A 19874-nucleotide genomic window follows, 5' to 3' on the forward strand; every position below is an offset into this window, starting at 1 on the left:
GTAAACTCTGGTCTTTTCACCCTGGTCCAGTCTCTCATAAATCCTAAAGTGTGTTCCCACAAACCCCTTAGTTTATTATAATATCCCTGGTGACTCCATTACCTTACATATATTTTCCTACAGTGGTTGAGTTAGAGGTGGCACGGAAGCATCCTGACTTGCATTTTCTTCTTTTCTCTATAGGGTTGTTGAGTGAATCATCTGAGATTCCATCAATCAATATATTATAAATCTACTTTGTACTAGTCCCAGAGCTAGGTACTAGGGAGACAAAGACAAAAGGAATAGAACTCCTACCCCCCAAAAAACTTACATAGGATCATAATAATAGCTAACACTTATATAGCACAGGCACTTTATAAATATTATCCCATTTGATCTTCATAACCGCCTATTATTAGGTTATAACCAGTACTATTATTACTCTTATTTTACAGATGAAGAAGCTGAGACAAATGGAGGTCAAGTGATTTTGCCTCAGTCACACAGCTAGTATGTATCTCAGGGCAATTTTGAACTCGGGTTCTTTTGATTACAAGGCTCTGTTCTCAATCCACTGTGCCACCTAGTGCCCCAATCTTAACCTCTCTACTCATAAGATTAGAACTGGAAGGGAGAACATGCAATCCAAACCTCATTCATTTTGCAGATGAAGAAAATGGAGGATCCAAGGAACTTAAAAGATTTGCTCAAAGTTATAGGCGCAGTATTTGAAACTAAATTCATTGGATCAAGCTGTTTTCCTTAGTGATATTTTCCCTGTGAAAGGGTGGCACTGCAGCTCTCCTCCTTAATTTGTATTGCTAAAATGGTTGAGAACTGTTAGTTTAGGGAAGTGGAGTGTTATTTATAATTATTAATTTGGAGAAAAGGTTGGGGAGAGAGTCTCTTCATACAGGCTGCAGCTGTGGCCCCACTTCGGATTCTAAAAGCGAAGTAGCCACAAATTGGCTTAGAAGAAAAATAAGGGATTCTCTCTTTTTTTGTTGATCACTACTTTCAGGTAAATAGGTAAATATTATATTAGGAGAGCTTCCCTCTTCACTTTTCTGGGCAGTCTAGGTTTGTTCTCTGACTCCAGCTCTACCTCCTGGAAACTTACAGCAAGAGGTAAAATTAGGAGACTTGGGGTGGGGTGTCGAGGCGGGTTTCGCGAGTTTTCCAGCTTGGAAAAGAAGGGAGACGTAGTCCACTTCGAAGGTCTCCGGAAACCTTCAAGGCAGAAGACTTACTCAGAACATTGTGGTGAAGAGGCTAGGGCAGTGGGAGGTGAGGATTATTAGCTGAATCTCTCTAGTTTATCTAAGGAATCCGGGACCGCATTCTAGTACTTGTATTTAAATGAATGTGCTGAGCAGGAAAGAAAAGGAGACCAGGAAGACCAGAGATACTTATAGAAAGTTAACTCCAGAGCGAATGAATGGGGGTGGGGGAGCGGTGGAAAGAGAGTCGAAGAGGAAAATGAGAGAGAGGTGGAAGGGGAAGTAGGGTGGGGTGTGGGTAGCGGGGAGGCTGGGGGTGCGAGAGGGATAAACAGCAGCTCCAAGCCAGGAGGAAAAAAAAGGAGGAAGAAAGGAGTTCCAACTTTGCACGCCTTTCCCTTGTCTCCTCCCATCTTCTTCCACTCCACCCCAGTGGAGCAAAAGCAGAGGCGGCGGCTGCAGAGGTTCCCTCACCGCTGCTCATAGTGCGCTGAAGAGCTGGAGGCAGAGGGGCCAGACTCCATCCTCCTCCTCCTCTTCCTCCTCCCTCCTCCTCCTCCTCCTCGCCCTCCCCTCCCCCAGTCATCAGTTCTGCCTCTCGGACCCTCACGCACGCAGAGCGCCCGCACTCTTAATAGGTGTGCTTGCTTAGCGCTCTTTCCCACCTCTGCCCCGCCTCTTTCTCCTGTCCCGCGGAGTCTTAAGTCTCTCTCTCAGTCCACAGTGGGTTGGCCCGGGCTAGTGAAGGAGCCGGGGGTGGGGGTGGGGGGCGGGCGCCGGGGTATGGTGTTCGCTTGGGCGCCCGGGGCTTCTGGCAGCCGCCCGGACCAGTGACTGGGGCCAGAGGAGAGGCGGGGAGGCGGGGAGGCCGAGGGGGGAGTGGTGCTGGAGATCAAGGGAGAGATCCAAGGCGGCGGGCCGGAGGACAGGGATAGCTGGAGGAGAGGCTGGAAGCGGGCACGGGACCGCGGGGGTACGGGAGCAGCTGGACCAGCGCTGGGAGGTAGGAAGAAGGACGTCTCCAAAGGGCACAGGTAAGGGGACCGAGCCTCTGGAGATGGGGGAGGAGGGAAGCAATTTAGCGGGGATCCGGCATGGGCAAGTGAGGGACTCGATGCTTTCTCTGCTTGGAAGCCAGCGCCCTAAGCATCTTTTTCGATCGCCAAAAAGTTTTTTGTAGTCACTTTCTTGCAATTACCCTACGAGGTCCTCTAAACCTCCCAGCTCCGAGGACGGGTATTCTGGTTGGGACTGTGGTAATTTGCCCCAGGCACAACTAAATTCCAGGCTTTGGTCTTTTTGCCTCTGGGTAGCTTTTAGGAACCCAAAGAAGAAAGTTTCCGAGGTATCTGGGGGCGCTAGCTCCCGCGCCATCTGCACCCGGAGGGTACTGTTTATTGTGTGGACTTCGGAGCTCTGGAAGACTGTGGAGGGTGCTGGAGCTTATCATTGGGGTTATTTTCCTCTCCCCGGGCTGGAGAATCGAAAGACAAACACCTGGGAACCCGTGCTGCTGGGGGCGGGGTGGGGGCCGGGAGACTGGGTTTCTGAGTCTTGTCTTACCACTGGGCGCACTTCTGTAGTTCCCTGGTTTACTAGGCTCTTGGGGGAGGAGGGGGTCTGGGGGTGGGAGTATGGTATGGGGGGGCAGTATGCGTGCAGGGGGGAGGAGGACTGCTTTTACCTTTCTAAATTCTATACTTTATTTCTGTCGCCTACTGGTATCCTTTGGAGTTGGAGTTGGATGGAGTTGGGGGTGGTGGTGTGATAATCCAGCGTTTTAAAATGGATAACCCTTAGCCACGCTTGTCACCGGGATGGCTCTAGTAATTCTAAGGAAATTTATCGTTTACTGAGTGTCTTAGTCCCTGTAGTGTGAATGGAATTTAAACTCCCCTAGCCCCCCACCCCCCGTTCAGGATTCCTCTCCCTAACGCAAACCACTGGACATGTTTAGTTTGTAAAGACTGGAAAGTAGGAAAGAAACTTTTCTTTGGGTCAGTGGTTTTGAAATGTGAGTTCTTGTTGCTAGACGTTGCTAATGATGATTTCAAGTTTATTTATTTTTTTGTTTGACGCAATATACGGTAATGAAGGCAACCTGGACACAACTGCTTATTTAGGTGGTGGTTATGTAGAGGGCTTCAGCCTTTTAAGATGACCCTTTCAGGGTCTAAGTGTACTTATCTCTGCGTCTTTAGAAACTCTCAAGATTTTTTTTTCTCTTGGGTTAGAGTGCCTCTTTTCCTAATTCTCTCTCTCTTTCCCCTCCTCCTGCGCGGCCCCCCCCCCCCCCAATCTCCTTTCCTTCTCTAAACAGACGCTGAAAACAATCTTGGTGCACTATCCTACCGGGTATATTTGTCTCTAGATCTGTGAAGTTGAGACATGTAATTTAGACCCTAAGCTTCTGGTTGTCTGAAATCTTTGTCCCCTGGAAAATTTTTTAAATGATTATTTTAAGAAGATGTGACCTTGTCTGACAGGAATAATTAACAGTAAAGAGTGCATCCTTTAAAGTTGTCGTGGTTGTCTGGGTCAATTGTGTAATTTGCTTAGGGTCCCTGGTTTTTTATTATATGTACTGTAGTGAGTGATAAGTTCTGATTATTCTTTTTTTCTTTTGACCTTGGTAAGAAAGGAGGGAATTGAATGGATACTAGTTATGTTGAGTTAACATGTAATCCATTAATTCCTTGGAAATTTTATTTTTAAAACCTGTATTAAAAACTAGAATTCAGGAAAAGATACAATTAGTTGTAGTAGAAAAATTATTGGATTAAAAAAGGAATTGAAGTTTGATTCTTTTACTAACTAGCTCTGTGATCTTAATACAGTGTCGTAACTCTCCAAGGCCTCAGTTTCTTAGTTTGTAAAAGGAGAGAGTTGGACTAAATTTCAAAAATTATTATCCCTATTTTACAATTGAGGAACTGTGAGGCAAATGGAGTAAGTGACTTGTCCTGGGAATGCTGTTTCCCTACCTACTCAAAAGATTCTAAGAATTAGAATTAGAATAGGTTACTCCAATGTTAAACCAGTAAGAAGGGAGTAGAAGAAACTGAGAAGTAGGAAAGAATTAGGAGGGAAGTTAGGGGACAAGAGGCCATATGAATAGGAAGGTCAGCTCACAGAAGGAAATAATAATTGGATGGAGGAAAGGGAACTTAAAACTTCCTATGTCTTTTCTCCTTCCTTCTTTTCTCTCATGAGAACATCTGTAGTACTGTTGTTGTTTTTCCCTTCCAAATGGTCTGTCTTTATTTTCTTTAGTGTCTGACCACTACCATTCTTAAAAATGAGATGCTGTTCTTTGAGTTTACCTTATGAATAATATGATCTACTCTACTCATCATTTATCTAGTAGAACCTATAATGCTACCAGAGGCAGCTTAGGCTCTAGTTCATTATGTAGTAAAGTGTACATTATTGTTATTCATATATGTATTATTCATATTTATATGAATGAATTTATAACAATTCATATTTATAAAGTGCTTCACAGCTTAAAGGAATTTCTTTTACAGGCTCTAGAAGATGGGTGGATGAAGTGTCATTCTTATTTTACAGATGAGGAAACTGACACCAGATTAAGTTACTTACTTAGTAACATGACTACTATTTGGCAAGAGGGTCTAGGATTTGAAATCTAGCTCTCTTAACTTCAAACCCAGTTCTTCATTATACATCCCAACATTATTAAATAATATCTGAAGGGGCAGGTAGGTGGCTCAGAGGTTAGAGTCTGGAGGCTGGGTTCAAATTTGACTTCAGACATTTCCTAGCTGTGAGACTTTGGGCAAGTCACTTAAGCCCATTTACCTCCAGGCCTTGTACTTCTGTCTTAGAATTGCTATTAAGACAGAAAGAAAGAATTAAAAAAAAAAAAAAAAAGAATGAAAGAATATCAAAGACTTTGGAGATTCTAAGTGGCAACACTTCTAAGAAGGTTCATGTTTAAACACCTTTAAGTGTAATATCATTGCTATGGACCTTGATTTTTCTGATTATGTCATAAAACTTTTCACACTTTAAATAGGGGAAGACTCAAGGGAACCTGGCCCAACTGTTGTTAGACAGAGCTACTGTAAAAACATAAAGAAAAAAAAATCACACTTGCTAAGTTGGTTTGCTACACTGTGACATTCATTCTGAAAACAGCCAATTTCAGGGCTAAGAATCATATTTCAGTTTGGCAGGGGAAGCTGCATGCCAGGCTGAAGAATGCTGTATCATTAGAACTATGCAGTTGACTTTCAGTAAGACAGGACAGTTGAACTATAGTTAGAAGTAAACGATTTTAATATGGATCACTTAAGTTATATGGTATATTTTCTTTGTTTTTAGCTTAAAAATTAATCTCTACATTTATATCAGGAATAGCAGTATGTGAGCTGCTGCATGTAGTGTAAATTGACCACAAATATTAGCTCTTATGTTGTAGAACCCCCAAATGTGAGATTTTTATGGTCAGTGCTCATTTGTTGTTTGGGTCCTTTTTTACAAATATAATTTAACCAAAAGAAACAATAAAGTTATTATTTAATTGTCTTGGGGGAGCTGTTGACAGTTCAAAAGTAATGGAGAAGAGGGGGAAGGATATGCTGCAGTCAGCTACTTTGGGAGAAGAATAAATATTTAAATTTAAGTCACTAGAACTTTAAACATATTGAGGAGTCTTTCTTTTGGAAGATGCATTTTGGCAATGTGTAAGAATAAAAAGTCCATGAATAATGTGTTATTTTGTTGCATGTATTCAGTCCATGTGTGTATGTGATAGAATAGAGTAACACTTTGTTCCTTAGTTTTTAATTGTGGTGCTTCTTGGAATTTTGAGACATCTAGAGATCTTGTTTAGTGGAAGAAATAAGATATTTTTTGTGATGTCACTCAGATGGACTGAGACAGTATGATAGAATGCTTTAAAAGTTGCTCTGTGGAGAACAAGAGATGGAAGATTCTGGTTTTTAAATCCAACCTCAGATACTTCCTAGCTGTATGACTCTGGACAAGTAAGGCACTTGACCCAGTTGCCTAGCCCTTAACTCCCTTCTGCCTTAAAACCAGTAAATATCTAGTATTGATTCTGCTCTTAAACTGATTTGGTCATATTTTCCCATTCTTATGTCTATTTGAAACCATTTAAAAAAATGCAAATCTTTAAGCAGTAAAATAACTAATCCATGATATCAGATTGTTTTCTGAATACTATTAGATTGCTACTACCAACTCTTTATTTTGGAAAAGGAACATGACATTGTCTTTCATATATTTTTGAATGGAAGAGTCCTAAGTTTATCTTCTCTTTCCTTTTTTTTTCCCACTTTTTTTCTCTTTCTCTTTCTTCCCTTTGGAAAGGAGATTATAGAATATTTTTCAGGAGACTAATTTCAAAGTAGTAGTTAATTATATTTCTTAGAATTTCATCAGATCTATTATGTGTCTTACATATTTTGTACCAGGTATCATTATCTGATCAGGAATATAGGAAAATGATGAAACTAATATAGGGTTGTTATCACATAGGGACATGTAATGGAGACAGTAATACCTAATGGTTCCTATTTCACAGGGTTATTGGAGGGTCAAATTAATTAATACATGTAAAAACCATTTCAGAAGCTTTAATCCAAAAAAATTTATATATATTTTTCACACACATAAATATACCTATATACATTAATTGCAAATATATATGGTTTTTTTAGATGAAATATAAACTCTTCAGGGCCGGAGCATTTTCGTTTTTATATTTGTACCCTAGAACCTGGTATGAAGTAGGAACTTAATAAAAATTCATTGATTTGGATAAAGCAATTTAATACAGATTCGATGGCATAAAATTCAGCAATAATTGAGACAGGAAAAAGAACTGGGATTTCTATTTCAAGGGATTTCGTTTTTATTTTTCATAGTTTATCTTTTTATTGCTTAAAAAAATTAATGGGATGCCATGAGAGTGTCATAGCTTCAGGTCAGTGCTAAAACAAACATATGCATGAGACTGAAAAAAAGTTGGTTAGATTTAAAATAGGGATAAAGAAAATGATTAAAAGTAGCTGTTTCTTCAAAAAGAAAAATGTTAATGAATACATTAGCAAAAGTTATTTCAGGTAAGTTCAAGGTTTGTAGTCACTGGTCCCAGAAGAGAAGAGGGTAACCCATGCTATCCCTTGTTAGTCTTATCACAAACTACTAGTGCATCTGAAAGATTTATGGTTAATATAAGTAGATTACAGCTCCCTAGGGCACCTAGATGGGGCAGTGGTTAGAGGGTCAGACCCTGGAGTCAAGACCCAAGTTCAAATCTAGCCTCAGATATTTACTAGCTGGGTAACTCTGGGCAAGCCACTTAACTCTTTTTGCCTTGGTTTCCTCAACTGTCAAATGAGCTGGAGAAGCAAATGGCAAGCCATTCCAATATCTTTGACAAGAAAACCTCAAATGAGGTCATAAAAAGTGGGACACAACTGAGATGACTGAACAACTAATAACAGCTTAGTAGAGGAGGGGGGAAAGCATTTATCAAGTGATTCCTTTGTGCCAGGCGCTGTGAAAATAAGTGCTTTCCAATTATTTATCTTATTTGATCTTTCAATAATTCTGGAAAGTAGGTGCTATTATTCATCACATTTTACAGTGGAAGAAACTGACACAGACAGCCATTAGGTGCCTTGTCTTGGATCATAAAGCTAGTAAGTATCTAAGAGGTTTTCCTGATTCTAGGCCCAGTGCTCTACCCACTGTACCCCCTGGCTGTCTCAGCTCCATTGCTAGCAAAGCATGCTAGAGTTAGGTAAAAGGCATTGTGAAGTACATATGGACTAGTCTTGTAGATAGGGTTAACAGATGAGATCCTCAATATTCAGCACAATGCCTGGCACATGATGAGTGCTAGATGAATGACTAGTTGATTGCTCCTGTTGGATGTAAGAATTTTGGAAAGTACCAAAAAAAAAAAAAAAAAAAAGACTAGATAGATTCTCCATGAAGATTTATAGAAAGATATGGTTGAGAATAATCCTAAGTGAAAAGATGTGAATGATAGTGATTTATACCAGTGGAAAGAGTGTACATCCAGAGAAGACCTCAGACAGATCAATAATGCATTTAAGTTCTGAATCTTAACCACAAATGTGAAAGTTCTGTTTTTAGCATGTTGGTTCATTTCCCTTCCTTCTTTTCTTCCTGCTTCCTTCCCTTATTTATTTAAGGTGTCTACTTTGCTGTATAGTGTTTCCCATCATCTCGATTGCATTCATAGTCCTTGTCCTCCTTGGCACATAGTAAATGCTTCATAACAAAAATCTGTTTAGAATTTGTATGTAGTCTACATTAGATAAACCTGCAGTGACTTTGGATCGAAACTTATTGTTAAGGACACAATGTAATTGTTTATTCAGGGACCATTTAATATGACATGTCTTTCCAGTTTTGAAGTTATCCCTTGATGTACCTCATCTTTCACATCTGGAAAAATCCAAATAATGAAAACTGTTTACAAGGTTTTTATTTTAATTGACAGTTTAAAATTTCTTGATATATCTTAAACAAGTATTAATAGTATAATATACTTCATAATATAATACAATTATACTATTATATAATATAAATACATAATTATAATATAATATACCTTGATATATGCCAATATATGCCTTCATTGACTTAAGGTGATTTTTTTTTCTACTAAATGATGACATTTGTCCTTTCATTTTTTTTCTCTCAACATTCTTTATGAGGTAGAGGCAGGCACTATCACCTTCCTTTTCTAGAAATTAATGTTTCTATATACATTATTAACTTATACTTTCTTTTTTATTTCTTTTTAATTTTAATTTTTTTTAACCCTTTCCATCTTGGAGTTAATTCTATGTATTGGCTCCAAGGCAGAAGACTGGTAAGGGCTAGGCAATGGGTGTTAAGTGACTTGCCCAGGGTCACCCAGCTAGGAAGTGTCTGAGGCCAGATTTGAACCTAGGACCTCCCTTCTCCAGGTCTGGCTCTCAATTCACTGAGCCACCCAGCTGCCCCCAACTTATACTTTCTTAATTAGATATCATTAATTTTTTTAAACCCTTCAATGCTGTCTTAGTATCAGTTCTAAGTCAGAAAAACTGCAAGGGCTAGGCAAATGGGGTTAAGTGACTTGCCCAAGGTCATATAACAAGGAAGTATCTGAGGCCAGATTTGAACCTATGTCCTCCTGACACTCTGTCCACTGTACTACCTAGCTTCTCCTATGCCATTAACTTTTTTTTTGTTGTTACAAGTAGAAGCAATTTTCAGCGATTATTTTCTTACATTTTGGGATTCAGTTTTTTTCTTTTCCTCTATTCTTCCTACTCTCCCCAACGCAGTAAATTGTCTGGTATATGTTATAACAGTGTTTTCAGGCAATACACATTTCTGTATTGCTCATGTTGTGACAGAAGATACATATCACACATACAGTAAACTTGTGAAGGAAATAAAGTGGAAGATGGTAGGCTTTGATCTGCAAATGGACTTCAACAGTTCCTTCTTTGGCTGTGAATAGTATATTTCATCATGAAGCCTTGTGAGTATCTTGGGAATTTGCTTGACTGATAATAATTCAGTCCTTCACAGTTGATTATTGTATAATATTTCTGTTATTGTATACATTGTTCTCCTGGTTCTGCTCACTTTGCATCAGTTTATATGTCTTTCCAAGTTTTTCTGAACTATCCTGTTCATCATTTTTTATGGCATAATAGTATTCCATTACAAGCATATAACACAACTTGTTCAGCCATTCCCCAAGAATTGGACAGCCCCACAGTTTCCATTTCTTTGCCACTACCAAAAGAGCTACTACAAATACTTTTGTATAGGTTGGTCCTTTCTACCATCTCTGATTTCTTTGGGATACAGACTCAGTAGTGATATTATTGGATCAAAGTATACCATTAATTTTGACATTCACCTGTATTAAATACATGATTTTCCATCAGGTTAAAATTTGTGTTTGCATTTTTGTATTCTATTAAAGGTATATTTCCTAGGTAATCCTTGCCTATTAGGTATAGGAGTCAAGGTTGTTCAATCAGCACTCTAGAGTATAACAAAGTCTCTTTTGCTGTTTATGGTAAGGAGAAACTTTATGCTCTCTCTGAGTAACTACTTGGATGAGAAGATTTAAGCATCATGCTGTCATGGGGAGGCATACTTAATTCTGAGTTACTACAATGTACAACTTTGTACAATCCATCCTGGTTTGGTCTTGTTTAAATTATTGCAGGGATATGAATGGATTAAAAAACTCTTCAACCAGATAAATAGAATTATTTCTTCCCACCCCCACCTTATTTGTGTGCTTATTTATTTTTTCTTTTCAGAGGAGGCAATGGGAAGCCAGTTTGAAGAGAACAGGGTCTATGCTGGTGTGTACCACACATCTTGAACTGCCTGTTACTGCTTCTTGCATGGCCTTCCTCAAGCAAGCGCTCTTGTCAGGGTGATTTGAATGTCTGGTTGTTCTGATGAGGGAACAAGAAAACAATTTCCAGCTGTGTTGAAAAATGATAAATAGGATCGTAGTAAGTGTTATTTATACAAGTATCCTACATCATCTGGGGCTGAGTTAAGGGGAGGAATGTTCCAAATCACATGTCCTGCATCTGTGATCCTTTTGTTAAGGTGAAAAAAAGTAATATATGTAAGTGGGCATCTGGTATAGCTTGAAAGGATTATAGTTGGAACTTTTTTCTTTCTTTCTTTCTTTTTTTTTTTTTAAAAGCCCTTACCTTCTGTCTTAGAATTGATACTGTCAGTTCCAAGGCAGAAAAGATAGGCAATTGGCAGTAAGTAAGTACTTTGCCCAAGCTTGGAAGTCTCTGAGATCAGATTTAAACTGAGGTTTTCCAGGCCTGGCTCTCTATTTATTGAGCCATCTAGCTCTTTTTTTTTCTTGCAGTGGTGGGTGGTAAATGAGGGGTCTTCCTGAAATTTTATTCTGTCTCTCTCTTTACCATCTGTCTTAGAACTGATACCAGTTCCAAGGCAGAAGAGCAAGGGAATTGAGGTTAAGTGATTTGCCCATGGTCACCCAGTTAGGAAATGTCTGAGACCAGATTTAAACCCAGAATATCCCACTCTAGGTCTGACTCTGTATCTTCTGAGCCACTTAGCTGCTCCTGATATTGCTCTTTTTCAATGAGGCTTTAAAATTTATGAACCAATGATGTCACTATCATTTCACCTATTTTTTAAACCTTTGTATAATTAGTAAACTTGAATTTTATTCATTCAGACAATCAGATTCCTTATTAACATTCACTCTTGCCTCTATAATGAAGTGATGCTGAGAGAGAGGGTCTTTGTGAAGGATTTGTGTTTATGATAACTGCAAGAATTTATTTAGTCCCTACTATGAGCCAGACAGTGTGCCCTTAGGCAAGATAGGTACAAAGACAAAAAATGAAATAGTCCCTGTTATCAAGGAGCATATATTCTATAGGGATTTATATCATGTATACATATAGGTATATGCGAAGTAAATGGGGAAGTATTGGCAGTTTTGGGGATTAGGAAAGGCCCAAGGCTATGGAAGCTGCTGAGTATTGTAAGAAAGAGATGTGAGGAAGGAATACATTCCAGTCATGGGACAAATTCAAAGGCATAGAGGAGATAGGAGATGAAATGATGAGTATGAGGAACAATAAGCAAGCCAGTTTGGCTGGAAAATTGGGGTATATAAAAATAAATTATAATGTAGCAAAGGAGAGAAATAATTCTGGAAAGATCAGTTGTAGCTAAATTGTAACAAACTTTAAATGACAAATAAAAGAGGTACCATCCTATTGGTTACCACACGCTTGAAACCTGGGGATCATCCTCAAGTTCTCATTCACCTCACAGAGCCAGTCTTCCCCAAGTCTTATCTTTTCTACCTTTACAGAGTATCTATCTATCTATGCCACCCTTATTTGATATAGCTGATGTCTTGGTGCAGGTCTTCATCATTTCTTTCCTGGACTATAGAAATAGTTTTTTTGATTGATCTCTTTGACTCATCTTTCTCTAGGCGTTCAGTCATTTTCAGTTGTGTCTGACCCTCTGTGACCCCATTTAAGGTTTTAATGACATAGATATGAAGTGATTTGCCATTTCCTTCTCTAACTCATTTGACAGATGAAGAAACTAAGGCAAGAAGGTAGGATTTGAACCTAGACTTTATGTAAGCCAGGAGAAAGATAAGAGAAAGGAGAGAATTCCAAGAACAGGGAATAGACAAGGAGAGGGAGTGTCCTATGCAAGAAACAGTGAGGCCTCTACATCCAATGACACAGGATTATAAAGTATGTGGAGGAGAGTTAGGTGCTTCGTATGTGGAGGTAGTGGAATAAAATGTAAGAAGATTATGAAAAGATTGGAATGGACCAGTTGTGAAGGACTTTGAAAGCCAGAGAAAATGTTTATATTTGATGAAGTAGTAGGGAGTCATTGGAATTCACCCAGTAGGAGAATGCTACAGTCACTGATAGTGTATTTTATAAAGATCAGTTTTACAGGTAAGTGGGAAATGGATTGGAATGAGGAGAGATGGGGACAGGTAGGTGGTGTAGGGCATAGAGCACTGGGCTTAGAATCAGGAAGACTCATCTTCATGAATTCAAATCCAGTTTCAGACATATATTATTAACTGTGTAACCCTGACATGCTGGAGAAGGAAATGACAAACCCATTCCTGTATCTTTGCTAAAAAAACCCCAAATGGGAGTCACGAAGAGTTGGCACAACTAAAATGACTGAAAAAACTTGAGAAGGGAAGCATGGTGTAGTGCATAGAGTGCTGAATGAGCTGTCAGGAAGACTTGCTGGGTTCAATTTCTGCTTCAGAGTGGGATAACCCTTGCTAAGTCACTTAATCTGTTTTAACTTCAGTTCTTCCACTGTGAAATAAGGGGGTTTATTTTAGTGGCCTATTTATATTTATATGGTTCCTTTCTGCTCTAAATCTGTGATCTCAGGAGATCATAAGAAACTCATAAGTTTCCTTAAGCTTTATCTAGTCTTTATCTGCTATTTCATTAGCTGCTAGGATTCAGAAAATCATTTGTTTAAATTTCAAATTTGTCATTGTTTATTATTTTTACTTCTTTTTCTTTTCTTTTTGTAGTAAGGTGATTTCTTTCCTGCAGTGTGATGGCTTTATGACATTGTATGGGAGCAAAAAACAGAAAACACTAATGAATTCTAGTTTGTCATATGTCATCTCATGTAATTGACCTTATATACCCTTCAAAATAAGGAGATTTCTGGCTCAGAGTTTCTGGCTGCAATTCATGGCTGCCATTAAAAAAACACACACATACAACATTTACTGTGGCTAATTGGGTGTGATGCATGTGATAATTTATAAAGGAAACTATATAGACCTAGTTCATGTGTATTCATGTGGGCATATAGGGCAAATAGCCAGCAAATTAAAATATTAACCTGACATGTATAGGCAAAGAAATATTTACATCATATACAGTAGAATTGAGTGTGGGAGAGAAGAAACAAATGTGAGGATTTCAGGGTAGGGTGGAGATAAGGGAAGTTAACCAAGTTCTTTGTCTGGACTGGGCAGTAGGAAGTAATTTTTCTACTGTACCTTAAGCTCTTTGGTTAAAAGGCAACAACACAATCGAAAGACCATGGGCTTTGGAATCAGAGGATCTGGGTTCAAATCCCACCTCTGTGACGCTAGGTGCCATTTAATTTCTTGGTGCCTGAATTTCTTCAACTGGAAAATGAGTGAGTTGACCAATGTGACCCTTAAAGTTCCTTATAGTTCTACATTTATGATCCTATTTTTAAAATAACTAATAGGGGAGGAGGAATAGAATAAGAGGAAAGAGGATTTTTTGGGGTGGGTGGTAGCATTATTTTGAATTTTTGGTTTTGACTGGCTCTGGACAAAAATTGGAAATCTTAAAAACTGTCTGTCCCCATTGTGTATGGGGGAGTGCCCATCTGGGAGGGTTACATAGGCATGTGGTTCTTTGAGTTGGCATTTTTCCCATGAATGGTTAATGGACTTCTTTGGGCGTGCCTTGAGAGATAGCAGGGTGGATGTCTGGGCGTATCATTCTTTTCTCTTGCCTTTTTTTTTTTGGCTCCTTGTTGACTTGGGATAAACCACACTGAATAGAAAGCATGCTTTTTGATGTAGTCATGAAGTAGTGTGATACAGTGTAGAAGACAATACATATTACTAAATATTCAGGAGAATGTTGTTTTGCCTGAAATTCTGTATGACTTGGTTAGCTTAGCTGTAGAGTTTAGCAGCTTTGCTGAATATAATATGGAATAGGAGAGCTGATTGCTTGAATGGTTGACTGGCAACAAGTGCTCTAATAAGTGAGAATAGACTGGAGATGGGTGTTGGTAAACATTCATTTGAAATATTTGGAAATAGCCTGTTAATTTCTTATGGTCACTAATGATGTGTTATTGTGAAATCATTATCTGCCACATAGACTAGACTTCACATTTTCTCAGACCATGTGCAGAGATGCTGACATTGCTTTTATTAAAGTGATTTCTATTATTCCCAACTTTGCTTCTAACTTGAACCTTAAAATAATGATTCTCATTTTACTTAGAGAATTCATTTCAGCAATTCTTGCTAAAGTAGGATTAAAAATAAAAGCATGTGTACGTCTGATGACAGAGATGGAGTTTTTTTGGGGGGGGCTGGGGAGGGCCTGACCTCCTAGTGTGGAGAGTACCTGTTGGGGAAGAACCCTTCTCCAGTGCAGATCAGTCCTCCTCCAGTGCAGATCAGTAACGCATTATAACTTAAGGTTTTAGAGTTTACTACTTGGAGCCTTGAAAGGTTAAGTGACTTGGCCCATGGCCATCCAGTCAAATCGAGTTCTTTGTTTTTCTGGATTAAAAAAATACCCTTTAATTTCTAAATCTTTTTAAAAGTTTACCTTCTGTCTTGTAATCAATATTGATTCCATGGCAGAAGAGTGGTAAGGGCTCAGCAATAGGACTTAAATGACTTGCTCAGGATCACTCAGGCAGGAAGAGCCTCAGGCTAGATTTAAACCCATGAACTCCCCATCCTTCAGGCCTGGTTCTTTATCCATTGAGCCACCTAGCTGCCCCAGATCTTTGTGACTACAAGGCCAATTCCTTGACTACCATATTGTTTCTCATAGGTTCAGATCCGAGGTATTCTTCTTAAACAAACAAAACAGAAAAGGGTTGAGTATTCTGTTAGTGAGACATTATTAGCTGTAATTATTTGCTTTTCTAGATTTAGTAGAGATGAAAAAAGCATTGTTAGTCCAGGGCATTGTTGACTTTGGCAAAATCCTTAGCATCCTAGACAGAGTTGTAGAAGACATGGCTTTTGCTAGAGCCCACTGAAGAAGGGATCCATTCACTCTATGAGAGTAGAAAGACAAGCCAGAGAAACCATTTAAAAGGTTGACTCTTTTTTTGATCAACTAAAGTGAACTTGAGGGTGATTTAATGTAGGATGCCATTAGAGATACATGATCCTGGCAACTTTTTCTTTCTTTCCAATGTGTTAAAATAGTTGAAAATATTTTTCATAATTTTTAGAGTATTTCAATTCCATCTTTTCCCCCTCTTTTTGTTTTACGTTTAGAAAATGGAAACATTTGGATTATGTATGATTATTTTAATATTTAGGAAATTTTTCTTTAAATTTTTGACGTTTTTGCCATTGTTATTCAGCCAAAAAAGAGTTTCCTTGAAAAATTCAAATATGTTCCCTTCTGTGTGTATTTTGGTCTTGCTTCATCAACTCTGGTCCCCTCCCTCATTTTTCTGTTGAATGTCTTCCCCCAAGGTTGACTGGAGATCAAAGGTGAAATGTTACTTCTGGGTCACTGCTTTCTGTCTGATAATTTTGTCTTTATTTGTTGTGTTGGTTGGTGGGAGAAGAGAAGAGAAGCAACAAGCTGAAATCTTGCCAATAACAGTTTCCTTTTACTGTTCCCTAATTGTAAATGTTTTTCAGGCTACATTTTCTCTGAGTACCTGTGGAATTCCTCAAATGCACAGTTCATTATATCCATACTAGGCAAAGGGCAGCTAAATTATACGTGGAAGTTAATGATCATCTGTTTGAGATGCCTGTAAGGGCTACTTCTGGGCCTTTAACAGCCAGTTGTGGAAGGAAGAGGAGGAGTCGGTATTCTATTTAAGATAAGGGTAATTGCATTCATATTTCTACTACATGGCCCAGGTCAGTAGAAAGTTATATTAGGATTTTACATTTATAATTTAGGGTTTGGTTTCTTTAGTTGTGGACTTTTTTTTTTGTCTGTCTTTTTGAGAACTTGGTTTTGTGGTAGAATTCTTTCTACATGTGGAACAACTGCTTGGTGGAAATGGAAAAGGCAATCTAATTTTCTTTAATGAGACCCTCTACCCTCTACCCCCAACCACCAAAAAATAAAAATAAAACTCACTTGAAAAAATTATATCAACTTCTTGTGCTGAATTAAGATTTGTTTGTCCTGGTTACATGAATGCTAACCAATGGGTTAGAAAGGATGGTTGGTCCTCTTTTATTTTTTTAATCTAAGCAAATATGAAAATTAAGACCTCTTTGTATTTTTGTTTGGTGATTGTTTGGGAATGGAATGAGGATGTATTGATGGGGGGGCAGGTAGGGAGCACAGTGGGTAGAGCTCTAGGATCTGGATTCATATCAGGCCTCAGATACTTGCTAGCTGTGTGACCCTGGACAAGTCACTTAACCTCTCTTTGCCTAGCCCTTGCCTTTCTTTTGTCTTAGAAATGATACTAAGATGGAAAGTAAGTATGTAGGAAACAAAACAAAAAACCTTGATAAGGGTTTCTGCTTACAGTGGGACCTTTGACAGTTCAAATGCAGAGAATCTGGTTTCAAACATTTTCAAGGAAATCACAGATTAATCTCTAAATTCTGGTGCTTTATTTCCTTAATTTTATTTTTTGAAGAAATAGATGGTTATAAAATAATCTAGCTCCCATTCCATTCTTTTTCCCCTCTCATTTCCATGGATTTCCAAATCCATATACATTTGTTGACTTTTTCTTAGACTTTAATTGGGAATGAGGTTAGGCACTTAGTATTTGATTTCTAAAATTGATCATTTTTATGTTATATACATTTTTAAAATATACACACCCATTCCTCCTACGTCATGAACCACTCACTGCTTATAATGAAGATTTAAGAAAAATCAACCATTCTTTCATTTCATCATATTGCTTTTTGGTTTTATATCTTAATAGCAAGGAGGGAGAAATGCTTCATTTTCATTTAGGGTTTACTTAATTTTTATGACCATGGGTTCAGAGCTGGAAGTCATTTAGTCAAACCCCTTTATTTTACAGATTGAAGAAACTGAATCTCAGAGAGGAAATCTTTATTCAAGACCACACTGGCTAAGGCAGGATTTGAACCCAGATCATTTGATAAAATCAAGCACAATTTCAACTGTACCATGTGGTCCTTTTTTTTTTCTTCTGAAGAGCATGATTGTCACAGATAATTTGGCTCTATTTCCAGTGACATCATCAATTAGCACCACATAGGACAAGTTATTTCATCTCTTCTGTGTTCTTGGGGATAACGGTTACTTCCTTATTTACCTGAATTGTGAAAAGATAAACCACAACTATAAAGAGCAGATATTCCTTGTATTATATCAATACAATTGTTGCAAGAGAAAATACATATTTCCTGATATCAGCTGGTACAAAAAGTCAATGTTCATTTATTTCTTCACAAACTAATTAAATATTTGTGAAAGAGATCCAACAGATCTTTTCCAAGAGGACAAATATGTAAAATAAGGGTAAGAAGAACAGAAGGAATACAAGTTTAAACGACTAAATAACAGTGTGAATTAATAAATAACAATTTCCCTCCAAAGTTAGTAGTAGTGGTAGTACAAAGTGCCAGGGATGGAGTCAAGAGGACCTGGGTTCAAATTTGATCTCAGACACTTCCTAGCTTTGTAACCCTGGGCAAGTCACTTAACCTCCATTGCCTAGCCTTTGCCCTTCTGTTTTAAGAGTTGTTACTAAGACAGATGTAAAAGATATTTTTTTAAAAATTGGAGTAAATGGACTCTTTAAGAATTAAAACCCATGGTTTCTAACTCATGGAAAAGAGTTTTGTGCCAAGAAGTCATCATCTTTTACTTTTAACTGTTCTGAATTCATTTGAACTTGACAAGTATTTATTAAAGGTTATTCATGCCATTAAGTAGAGAACTGGTAACTATCCAAGCATCATCAACTTTTAACTCTTCAATCCTGTTGGCCTCATTTATTTCAAAAGATTTTGAAGACATTGACTGATTATCTTCTTTCTCCATCTCCCTTTCTATCTTCCTACCCCCAATAGCTTTACCCGGAAAATGAGCTTTTCAAAATGGGTGAAAGCATCCAGTGAAGTTCAGATGGAGGCTGGGTTTAACATATGGGAAAGATTTTACACACCAGCAAAATCCATGTGGGATAATTCACTGGAGCCAAAGAGCTGGGAAAACTAATGCCAGTCAGTTTAAGTTTATCAAGGATCATCAGTTAAATTTCTTTGTGCTTAGGTACACATATACTTATTTCTTCATCATCATTCCTATATAAAGGAACAGAGATGCTGTTGTAAATGCTGATTCTCTGGAGTGGGAATACTAGATCAACATGAGAGAATAGAAAGATCCTTATAAAAATGACTCAAAGTGAACATGATGGATAGGAAGAGGAGTTGGGTTGGGCAGGGAGCCCTTTCACATATTCTTCTGTAGAGTGCTGGCTGGCTTCCTGCATTCCTACTATGCTCTCTTTGTTAACACAGGAGAGCTTGTGTGGTAGGTAGTTGGAGGGGATAAGAAGGAATAAAACAAGGGAGCTCCCAGATTTTTGTCTGGCTCATTCTTGATAATAGTGAGCATTATGGGCGGGGACAGAATTACTTTCTTTCTGATTCAAATCCTTATGTAGGAAAATGTGACAGAAAAGAATTTCTGAAACAATTCAGAAAAAAAAAGTTTAAAAATGAGATAGGAAAGAATTTTTTATTTTGATATAAATGTTTTTTTTTTTAAATCCAGACCTGGGTTTTTATTGGCATGGAGAAGCCTGGTGGAGAAATTTTCTTTGTAGAAAGTTCTTGTTCCTTACCATCTAGTCAGAAAAGACAATGGGTGGATATGTAAGTAAATACCAAGCAGTTCAACCATAACACGCTTTAGATCTTTTGAGAAGTTGGTTGGGGGCATTTTTAAATGATTTGCTCATATTCCTAGAGGTAGTATATATCCAAAGCAAGACATGAACCCAGTTTTATCAAATTGCATACCCAAAAAGAAAATATATTCTAACTAGCAGCTTATTCATTCATCCTTCCTTTTTGAAGTGGGCTAGTGACATCATGGGGTGATATCTTGATTTGAATGAGTTGGATTTAAGTGAGACACAGTTACAGAAATTCATCAGCCTCACTCTCTTTTCCAGAGTTATTGAAGTCCAGCGACAAGACAAAAGTCGGGATGACTGCCAATGGTCCTAGATGCACCAAGGCACCTAAATGACCTTGTTGAACAAATTAGCAATGACCTTTTGAATGCTCTCTGTTCCACTTAACAGAAAGAATGCTGGACTTAGTCAGGTGTCACTTGG

General features: G+C 38.2%; 1 protein-coding gene across 1 annotated transcript in view; it reads left to right on the forward strand.

Annotated features, from left to right (window-relative positions):
• The first annotated feature begins 2132 nt into the window (after positions 1-2132).
• LPAR1 (lysophosphatidic acid receptor 1) overlaps positions 2133-19874 on the forward strand; it is a 139827-nt gene continuing 122085 nt past the window's right edge. The window contains exon 1 of the mRNA XM_044659270.1: positions 2133-2236. The gene's annotated coding sequence lies outside the window, so the exon portion shown is untranslated. The remainder of the gene's footprint in view (positions 2237-19874) is intronic.

Source organism: Gracilinanus agilis, chromosome 1 (assembly GCF_016433145.1).
Source record: "Gracilinanus agilis isolate LMUSP501 chromosome 1, AgileGrace, whole genome shotgun sequence".
Classification (NCBI taxonomy): domain Eukaryota; kingdom Metazoa; phylum Chordata; class Mammalia; order Didelphimorphia; family Didelphidae; genus Gracilinanus; species Gracilinanus agilis.